This window comes from Quercus lobata, chromosome 4 (genome assembly GCF_001633185.2).
Source record: "Quercus lobata isolate SW786 chromosome 4, ValleyOak3.0 Primary Assembly, whole genome shotgun sequence".
Lineage (NCBI taxonomy): Eukaryota > Viridiplantae > Streptophyta > Magnoliopsida > Fagales > Fagaceae > Quercus > Quercus lobata.
Genome location: NC_044907.1, coordinates 49,952,406 through 49,962,903, shown reverse-complemented (window position 1 = coordinate 49,962,903; position 10,498 = coordinate 49,952,406).

The window sequence follows — 10,498 nt, the reverse complement described above, 5'->3', positions numbered from 1 at the left end:
TTGATATGTGTGATAGCTGCCTTTTAGGAAAACAGAATAAGGTGAGCTTCTTGAAAACTGACAAAACACCGAAGGCTAAGAAATTGGAGTTAGTACACACTGATTTGTGGAGGCCTTCTCCAGTTGCATCCCTTGGAGGTTCAAGGTATTACATCGCTTTCATTAATGACTCAAGCAGAAAGGTATGGGTTTATTTTCTGAAAAATAAATTTGATGTATTTAAGACTTTTAAGAAGTGGAAGAGAGTACATAGATGGAGGGTTCAGTGAGTATTGTACTGCACATGGAATCAGGATGGAGAAGACTATTCCTGGGACATCACAGCAGAACCGTGTGGCTGAGCGCATGAACAAAACTCTCAATGAACGTGCTAGGAGTATGAGACTGCATGCTGGATTACCAAAATCTTTTTGAGCTGATTCTGTTAGTACTGCAACTTACCTGATAAACTGAGGACCATCAATTTCCATGGAGTTCAAACTTCCTGAAGAAGCTTGGAGTGGTAAAGAGGTAAAGTTTTCTCATTTAAAAGTTTTTGGTTGTATTTCTTATGTTCATATTGATTTTGTTGCTCGTAGTAAACTTGATGCAAAGTCTAAAATATATTTTTTCATTGGCTATGGTGATGAGAAATTTGGCTATCGGTTTTGGGATTAAAAAAAAAAAAAAAAAAAAATCATCAGAAGTAGAAATGTGATTTTTAATGAACATGTTATGTACAAGGACAGGTCAACTGTAGTGCTAGATGTTACAGAGATAGATCAAAAGAAATCTGAGTTTGTCAACTTAGATGAATACTGTCCAGAAAAGGGGTGAAGAAGATAAGGAAAATGTAGATTCACAGGTAGATTAGAGTACACCTATAGCTGAAGTCCGTAGATCTTCCAGGGCCATTAGACCTCCACAACGTTATTCACCCACTCTAAATTATCTCCTGTTGACTGATGGTGGTGAGCTAGAGTGTTATGATGAAGCCTTGCATGATGAAATTCAAGAAAGATGAGATGGATTCCTTGTTGGGGAATTAGACATGGGAATTGACTGAATTGCTAGTAGGAAATAAGGCTTTGCACAACAAGTGAGTATACAGAATAAAGAATGAATATGATAGTAGTAAGCGTTACAAGGCCAGATTAGTTGTTAAAGAGTTCCAGTAGAAGAAGTGCATTGACTACCCAATGTTTTCTCTAGTTGTGAAGATGTCAACAATCAGACTAGTATTGGGAGCGGTGGCTGCAGAAAATTTGCATCTTGAGCAGTTAGATGTGAAGACGGCATTCTTTCATGGTGACTTGGAGGAAGACATTTACATGATTCAGCCAGAAGGGTTCATTGTTTAGGGACAAGAGGATCTAGTCTGCAAACTAAGAAAGAGCTTGTATGGCCTAAAACAAGCTCCAAGACAGTGGTACAAGAAATTTAATAGTTTTATGCATAGAATTGGGTTCAAGAGATGTGAAGTTGATCACTGTTGCTATGTTAAGTTCTTTGGCAATTCTTACATTACTATTGTATGTGGATGATATGCTCATTGCATGGTCTAACATTGAAGAGATTAATAATCTAAGGAAGCAATTGTCAAAACAGTTTACAATGAAGGATTTGGGAGCTGCAAAGCAAATCCTTGGTATGAGAATCATTAGAGACAAGGCTAATGGTACATTGAAGCTTTCATAGTCAAAGTATGTGAAGAAAATTATCTGCAAGTTCAACATGAATGAAGCTAAACCAGTGAGCACACCTTTGGGTAGTCATTTCAAACTAAGCAAAGAACAGTCACCGAAGACAGAAAAAGAAGGGGACCATATGAGCAAGGTGCCCTATGCCTCAGCTATTGGTAGCTTGATGTATGCTATGGTGTGTACAAGACCAGACATTGCACATACAGTGGGAGTTGTGAGCAGATTCATGAGTAGGCTAGGAAAGCAGCATTGGGAGGCAGTCAAGTGGATTCGAGATATCTGAGGGGTTCATCAGATACATGTCTTTGCTTAACAGGTGCAAGTTTGAAACTACAGGGTTATATAGATGCTGATTTTGCTGGTGATATTGATAATGGAAAGAGTACTACTACATTTGTATTTACTCTGGGTGGTACAACTATATATTGGGTTTCAAATCTACAAAAGATTGTTACTTTGTTTACTATAGAAGTTGAGAATGTTGCAGCAACTGAAGCTGGAAAGGGGATGATTTGGTTACATGGTTTCTTAGAAGAATTGGGTAAGAAGCAGGGGATGGGCAATCTATATAGTGACAGTTAAAGTGCAATTTTTCTTGCTAAAAATTCGGATTTTCATTCAAAGTCAAAGCATATACAGACAAAATACCACTTTATCTGTTACCATGTTGAAGATAAGCTAGTAATACTTGAGAAGATTTTGAATCTAAGAACCTGGCAGACATGTTGACTAAGGGTGTCACTATTGAGAAGCTGAAACTATGTGCATTTTCAGTTGGTCTTCTAACTTGAGGACAGAGGATGAGTTGCAGGGATGAGGGATTGTTTTTGGAGGATTGCGGTTGATGTTGGTGATTGAACTAGTCTCCAAGTTGGAGAGTTGTTGGGCTTTGTGAAGCCTAGTTGTGTTTGATCCGAATGACGACCCGACCCGAAATGATGTAGGCAAATTGTCGAATCACGTAAATACTGTCTTGTGCGTGTGATTATTTTTCTTTGGCGTGTGTTTTCTCTATTTTATTTCTCACAAGTTTGGGAATTTTGTGTTAATTCCCAACACTTCTATGTTTTGGATTGAACTCTCAAGCTTTAGCACTCAAATTATGTTAGCAATCCTCAAATGTTTCTTCCCTACATTCAAATGGCACTTTTAAGTTTTAAACTAATTTTATAACCTCCAAAATTTGCAAACATAGTTTCTTTGTGTTTTCTTTTTTATATTAAGTCATGTTTTTCTCTTCATATTGTTAGGCATAAAGAAAAAGGCAACTACAAGTCTCTAAAATGCCAATAAGCCTTCACATCTCTGTGATTTTTGTTGCTGGCTTCACTATGGTAATAGAACTGTCTGGAAGTAATCTTTAGGTCATGATATCATGCTTTCTGTCTCTACCCTATTTGTTTTCTTCTATATCTTAATTCTAAAAATTTGTTTCTTCAGGTTTTTGTTGATGCAATGATGACTCTCCATCTCCTTGAAATTGAAATTGAATTAAAAAAAAGAAGTTGGTCAATCCAAGGTTATATTACCCTGGTGATGAAGAAGATAAGATGAGTATTTTGGTTCATTTCATTTCAATTCTTGATTTGTTTTGGGTGACAGAATTGCAACATTAAGTGTGTGTTGGGTTAATATCTGTGTTTGTGTATGTTTTTCAACCATGGCATCTCTACTGGATGAAGTTAAATGAGAATTCCAGAAATTCCAATATAGTTGCTTTGTAGATAAAATAGAAAAATTTATTATTGAAATCCATGACAGTTTGGCTGTGTAATCAATAGAAATTTTTTTGGTAAATCCCTATTTCTATCTCCTCATAATCATTTTTTCTCTTCTTGGAAGAGTATGAAACTTAATCTTAAAATGAAGTTTTAGACTATAATTCTTATAGGGCTCCCAAGTTGGAACCCTTCTATATTTTTCTCTATAAATTGAGTTACGATGGCCTTTAAGATTATGTATTTGAAAGTTAGGGGAAACTGATAAGTAGGTTTGGTTTGTTTATGATTTATTTCTTGGTGGCTTTGTGCATTGAGATTAGAGTTTGGATTTTCTCTACCATTTTTTTTTTTAATTTTATCATTGAGAACGAATTGTTAGTTCAGTGAGTTTGGGTTTGATTTAGAGGTGGTTCAGTGCTTTTGAAAGTATATTCGTAAAAAAATTGTGGGTCTGTGAATGTGATCTTACATTGGAGATTTTTACTGATTTGGTGGTGGCAGTGGTATTGAACTTGGACTTGGTTTTTGCATACAAGTTTGCATAAGTGAATTAAACTTATCGTCTAATAAGATTAGATTTTATACTCCAATATTTAATTTGTTTCTATGACTGATTACAGACCACAGTTTGATATTTTGGTTTTCTGATTCTCCTTTTCTCATCAACACATATTCTTTTATCTTACTCTCATCTCTCTTAATAATTTCACTATATATATATATATATATAAAGTACCCAAAATGCACAAGATATATTCCTTCTTTCATTTATTTATGTGCCCTATATAGGGGCTGTCTTATTGTATGATTTATTTTTTCACTTGATATATCAAAATTTTGAAGATGCAACAACCATTTTTTTTTGGTTACTAATATTACTTTACAATTTGACTAGATTGTAATAAAGCTTTGGCATTTTTTTTTAAAGCATGTTGAGTATGTTACTTTTGAGAAAAACTGGTAGTAATAATACATTTATTTGTTTAATGACAGACATATATTAATTTTGAAATATCAAAGGGTGAGGTTGAATGGATAAGAGAGCTTGATGAGAGATTTATAGACATATTAAAGCATTTGAAGGTATGGATACACTATAAAAAGTTGGAGGTTACTTTTAACTTTGTGCCTAGATAGAATAAACCACTCAAATTTCTTATATTGGTGTACTGTTTTAAGAGATCTGAGCTTTTATAGGGCTTTGAACTTCTGTTAATGTTCATGTATTACTTAAGTTTTTTTTTTTTTTGTATGGAAACTTCCATCTGGATCTAACATTTCTTTATTGTTATATTTTTTAATTATGTTTTAATTAATTGAATTTTTTCCTTGAATTAGAAGCATATAAGTTTGTGAATGTATAAGAAAACTTACTTTGTTCTGTATACCCAAATTTGTAGTCCAACTTGCAATAGATTTTGATTGTAAAATGTGACGAGACTCATTGCTCTTTGTGGTATTTTGGCTACTTTTTAGGTCAGACTCATAAGAGTTCAGATTTTTTGCTTTCATGATCTATCAAGAACTAAACAAAGCAATGATTGTTAATTACTGCATTTGGATGATCCAAAAGTTATGTACACATGATTTTATGCATTTGTTTGAGCTTTTGGAATCTCGGTTCATGAGTAAACAATTTGTGTTTTTTTGTTCCGTGTATGTGTATGTTTTATGTCCTACTTGTGTTCCAAGTTATGATATTATTCAGTTTTGATAGAAGATTATTAAATAGTGTTCATGTTATAGTAGTCTAACATCTATCATAGTGCATGCCATTTGAATTTCTATAGGGATTTGAACTAACTTAAAAGTATAAATCAAAAAGGAAATAGTTGATTTAATGACAAAGACTATGAGGGATTCTAGGAGTAGAAATGGTATAAATTCGATCTGGAATTTTATACAAAAACAGTTGAACTTGTAACCAAGAGAAAAAGAAAAATTCAGTGGGTTACTCTAAAATTCACCCTTGGACAGGCTCATTGAAATCGAATCCCTATTACTTCCAAAAGGAATATGAGCAAGAACTAAAATAGTCTTTACTTATGAATACACCCAGTGAAAATACTGAAAAGTTAAATTGAACATGGTTTAGATAGGTGCTACGTGTTATTTTGATCAGTTGATAATTAGATATGTTTTTTTGACCCATATACATTACATTGTATATGGGTCAAATTAGAGAGATGGTCAAATATCAGTTATGTTACTTAGCTTGATTCTTGAACATCTAGATAAATGATTCACACTTGATCCACGCTTTACATTATATTACTTTTTATATTTAGAAACTTTATTACGCTATTCTACCCTTTTACAAGGAAATGGTAAGACTTGCTTGGTGAACATTATATCAAACCAAGTGTCCTTGTGGTTTTTTTTTTTTTTTTTTGGGCTTAAAATAAGATTGTTTAAAAAATTTATAATTAGAACAAAGTGGACATATTTAATAGAAAAAAAAAATATTAACTCTATTTCTTTAGATCTCATTTTTATTAGTTTCTCATGCATCGCATAGGTGAGCGACTAGTTTTCCAAAAAAAAACTCTATCAAAACAAGCAAACCAAATATCATAAAACATTTTCCAACTCATTATACAAGAATTTTCTTAATTTTCTACATGTACCAGATATCATAAAACATTTTTCCAACTCATTTTCAACGTTTCTACCAGATATAAGAATATGAAACAGTTTTTAAGAAAATGTATTTTGGAAAACAACTCATTTTCCAAAAAATTCAAAATATAAAATTAGTTTTCTATCAAAAACAAGCAAATGGGAGAAGCATGGTGGGTTGGATTCTCAAATCTATTTAGTAAAAAAAAATTAGGTGTTTAGTATGACAAGTAAAAAGTTTCAAGCAAGCCACCAAAACCAACAACCAAACTGTCGACGACTGCCAGCAAAGTGGTGACTTTGGTGATTGGATTGCCAGCACTTATGTCCAGTCTGATGGCTAGAACAGAAGTTTCGGTTATTGGACCTCTGGAATTGGACAGTGTCTCCAATGATTAGAACCCCCAACACCAACCTCCAAAGTGGCAACTTCAGCCATCAAAACACCGGCATGGGTCACCGGAGCAGTGGCTCCAATTGTTGCAATTGCAACTCCAATGATCGGAATGCTAGCACTAGCTTCACAGCTCCCCAGACTGGTGACCTAGCCACCAGATGGGATGAAGGAAAGCCACTATATGTTTTTGTAAAATGTTTTACCAAATTTTTAAATGTAAAACATTTTAAAACTTCTATTAAGAATTTTACAGTCAACGTAAAGTGTTTTATAAATTTGACCACATTTTATATGCAAACAACCACCCTAAAATTGGAAAACATTTTCTGAAAAATACTTTACTTCAAAACAAATGGAGCGTTATCCTGTGGATAGGGTGGGGGAAAATGTAGCAATTTCATGTTACTTTGTATATCCATCCATTTTGCGTCCTTTAATATATATAAAATGTTATTCAGGAATTACATGTCATCAATTAACATGTCAAATTGTCCTTTGGGCACTCAAAGATTTTATATAAACATATTCTTATAATTTGAAGATAAATAACCATATCCGTACACAAAATTTACCTAATATATAAACACACATACGTTTTCCCATTACTGCACTTCCGTTTTCATTACATCAAAACGATCTCTAGAAGATGGCTCTCAGCCACCAATGCAAACTCGAACTGAAAAATAACAATAATGATAGAACTCAATTATTCAATTATACATCTAATAATTAATATACAGACATATTGTAAAGAGCAAGTCGATATTATAGAGGTCAGCTAGCACAACTATTAAATAGTCAAACTTGGTACAAAGTTTTTTTTTTTTTTTTTGAATAAGAATTTATTAAAAATAAAAGCAAGATCTATAATGAAGTCCAGAACACCAAACCTGCAGCATACACTACAAATCCCTTTTGTCAAAACTAAACAAAACCACCTCTCCTAACTAGAAAATTACACCAAAATAAAGGGAACAAACTCTCCAGCAAACTACTACATTCCAACTAGAGGAGTCAAAAACCAATTAGCTGCAGAATCCAGAACAGGAGCTGCAACACTATGAAGGCAGCAAGCAGGAGATAAGTGATTCATCAGCTCCACTTCCTATTTGCAAAATCTTCTTTTTTGACCGCTAGCACATGCCTACCAACCCAACCATCACCAAACCAGTCATAACCAAGCTACATATTGTCTAACTGCCCCTAGCCATAACACATAATCTTTCACATATAGCATTGTCAATTGTTGTGATCCTTTCAGGCACAAAGGCCCCTATTCTACATTTTATTTCAAACAAAATTCTTTCAACCATTTTTTCTTCAGTCAACAACTCAACATAATTTATGAAAATTTACAAGTGTTCCTCTGCCTCCTGATATGTAATACAGCAGCTGCTATGACCATTTTCCCCACTCTAGATTCTATACTTTAACCAGTGAAAATTTTTCCCCAATCAATAATTGCATACCAGTGATCAGGCACCTGCTGCCATAAACACTACCACACTACTTGCTGCCAAAAAATCCTGCTTGAAAAGGAAGATTCAAAGAAAATACGGTCCCTACTTGTTCTGCAAAATCCACACATCAAATTTCCTTGCCAACCCCATTTAGCTAATCTGTCACAAGTAGGAAGCCTATATTGAATAGCCAACCAATAATGCATGTTTTTGCATGATGACTGCATTACAATTTTTAGTTAAGTGTCCATACTTAAGTATCTTCTCCATAAATAGGAACCAGCTGAGACTTGTGTTTTAAATGCCTTTGATCCATAGATCAAGGAGTTCCCATTGCCAAAGACCATTAACAAGAACAACAGACACCCTAGCTGAAGGATAGCTGCCAGCAGGAAAAATTGCTCAAGTATCAAATCTGTGACTAAGGACCCCTTGTGGATGCCAATTATCATGCCATAGATCAACCCTACTCCCATCTCCAATTTTCCATTTAAAAAACTTCTCACAGATTCCCTAAGCTTCAGAATTTTCTCCATCCCCAAGAGCAACTCTGGGGGGTTTCACATCCCAAAAAATTTTCCCTTTCAAGAGGTATTTGTGTATCCAAGCCACCCACAAAGAGGCAGCTTGCACAAGCGAATTCCAAATGTGCTTTGTTATTGTAGCCCTATACCAGTCTTGAAGCCCTTTTCAACCCCAGTAATGCATATAAAAGTGACACAGCAATTGCACACACACACACAATATTGGTTCAATAAGCCCCCCAACAAGAAAACCAATCAATAGAAAAACACAGAATAATACATATAAGTGACTTAAAATTGCACTTTTGTACCAAAACTATCCGCATCAGATTCTCTTACTGGTCATACATCTCCATGCCTCCAATTTTTCATTTCAAAATAGTAAAAATCTATTCAGAACAACCTGGCTACATTATGATTTCCTTCCTTATATTTAACATTTGCAAGCACCTTTAAAAAAAAAATTAAAAACATGAGCATGTGTCTTCCCTCATATTTAACTCTTGCATCATCTATTTTCCTTCTAGTATATGTTTAAAGTCAAAATTGAGAGAAAATTCAATTAGATATAAAATTAAATTTCAATTGTGAGCCAATTTTGCGCCATGTGTCTATTTTATTTTATTTTTAATTATTATGACAGTTGAAGTATTGTGATGTAGAGGATTATTACAGTAATTGTCATGAGTTTCCTCTTGAATTAGTTTGCGATAGTTTCATGGAACTCCTCTTTTTTGTGGTGAATCAATAAGTAACTATCATGGCTGATTTTAGGTACTATCTCGTTGTGTTTTGAGATCACTTGGAGGGTATTACAACGGAACATTCAAAGGGCCCTAAGTATTGTAAGTGGTTATGTACGTTATGATTTATGTTCTTAACTATTTACTAGAGATAACCCTTCCAAAACACCTTTTTTAATTTATATTGTCATAATGATCTCAACTTTTCAAAAGGAATTTACTCTTTGAAAGTTCTTTTTGTATTTTAAAGTACCACTTTATATTCATCAAGCAAATTAGAGTTTTCTAATATGCTTCATTTGCATTTTAATCAGGTCTGGAAAATGTTTATGTGCATTTTTGTGATACAAAAAAAATACAACTAAGCTGCTTTCCAGATTTCAATTGTTGCTCGATTATGTTCAACTGACCTAAGCTGTTTTCGATTGATTGAAAATTTGAAAATTTGAACTCCTAAGAACCTTGGCTACTGGAATTTTTGATTCCTACTCAATTCATACTCGACCGGTCGAGACTCAATTTATGAATACCATATGTTCATTTTGAATCAGTTCCTTCTCTTTCTCTCTCTCTTTCTCCTGACCCCTCTTCAATCTCTTGTGGTAAAAAAATATTCAAAGGTTTCCATCTTTTGCCTTTGGTAACTCTCTTTTACCCTTATCTTTCATCTTTATACATATTTACATGCATTTCATATGTAAATTTCTAGGGTTTTGGAAGAATTTTGGAGATTTTGATATTTTGGACTTAAATATTGAAATTGAACTTAAGTTTTATACTTCTTGTTCAACACGTAATCTTTAAACTTATTTGTCAAGCAATTTATTGATTTGTGCTAAATTGAAAAATTAGAGTTCATGTGTCTTGACAAAATTGGTTTTTTTTTTTTTTTTTTTTTGGTTCTAAATGGTTAATTGATTCAATGATAGGTTGAAACCTGGCTTAATTACTAAATATTGATAAATTAATCACTGGGATGTTGTTTTGAAAGAAAGAAAAAAAAAATTATGTTTTTTAGTGATCTGGGTTACTCAAGCATCATATTTGTGTCTAGATTGTTTTAAAGAATATAGTTGCATTCAGGACGTGCATTTTGAATCTGTTTATGTCTAATATGTCTTCTTTTACTGTTCTGATGCTGATGATGTACCATCTACTTCGAGCTCTTCCTTTATCCATTCCATGCTAGACATGATGAATATTTCATGAGTACTCAAGCTGCACATGGACAATTGTCAGACACTCTTGTAGGAGACTTGGTTTCTTTACAAGCTGACTTCCTAGAGTTAAGGAGTTCTTTACAAGTTGACTATCCCATAAGTAGTCTCTCTCTCTCCTTTGAAAAAAATGTC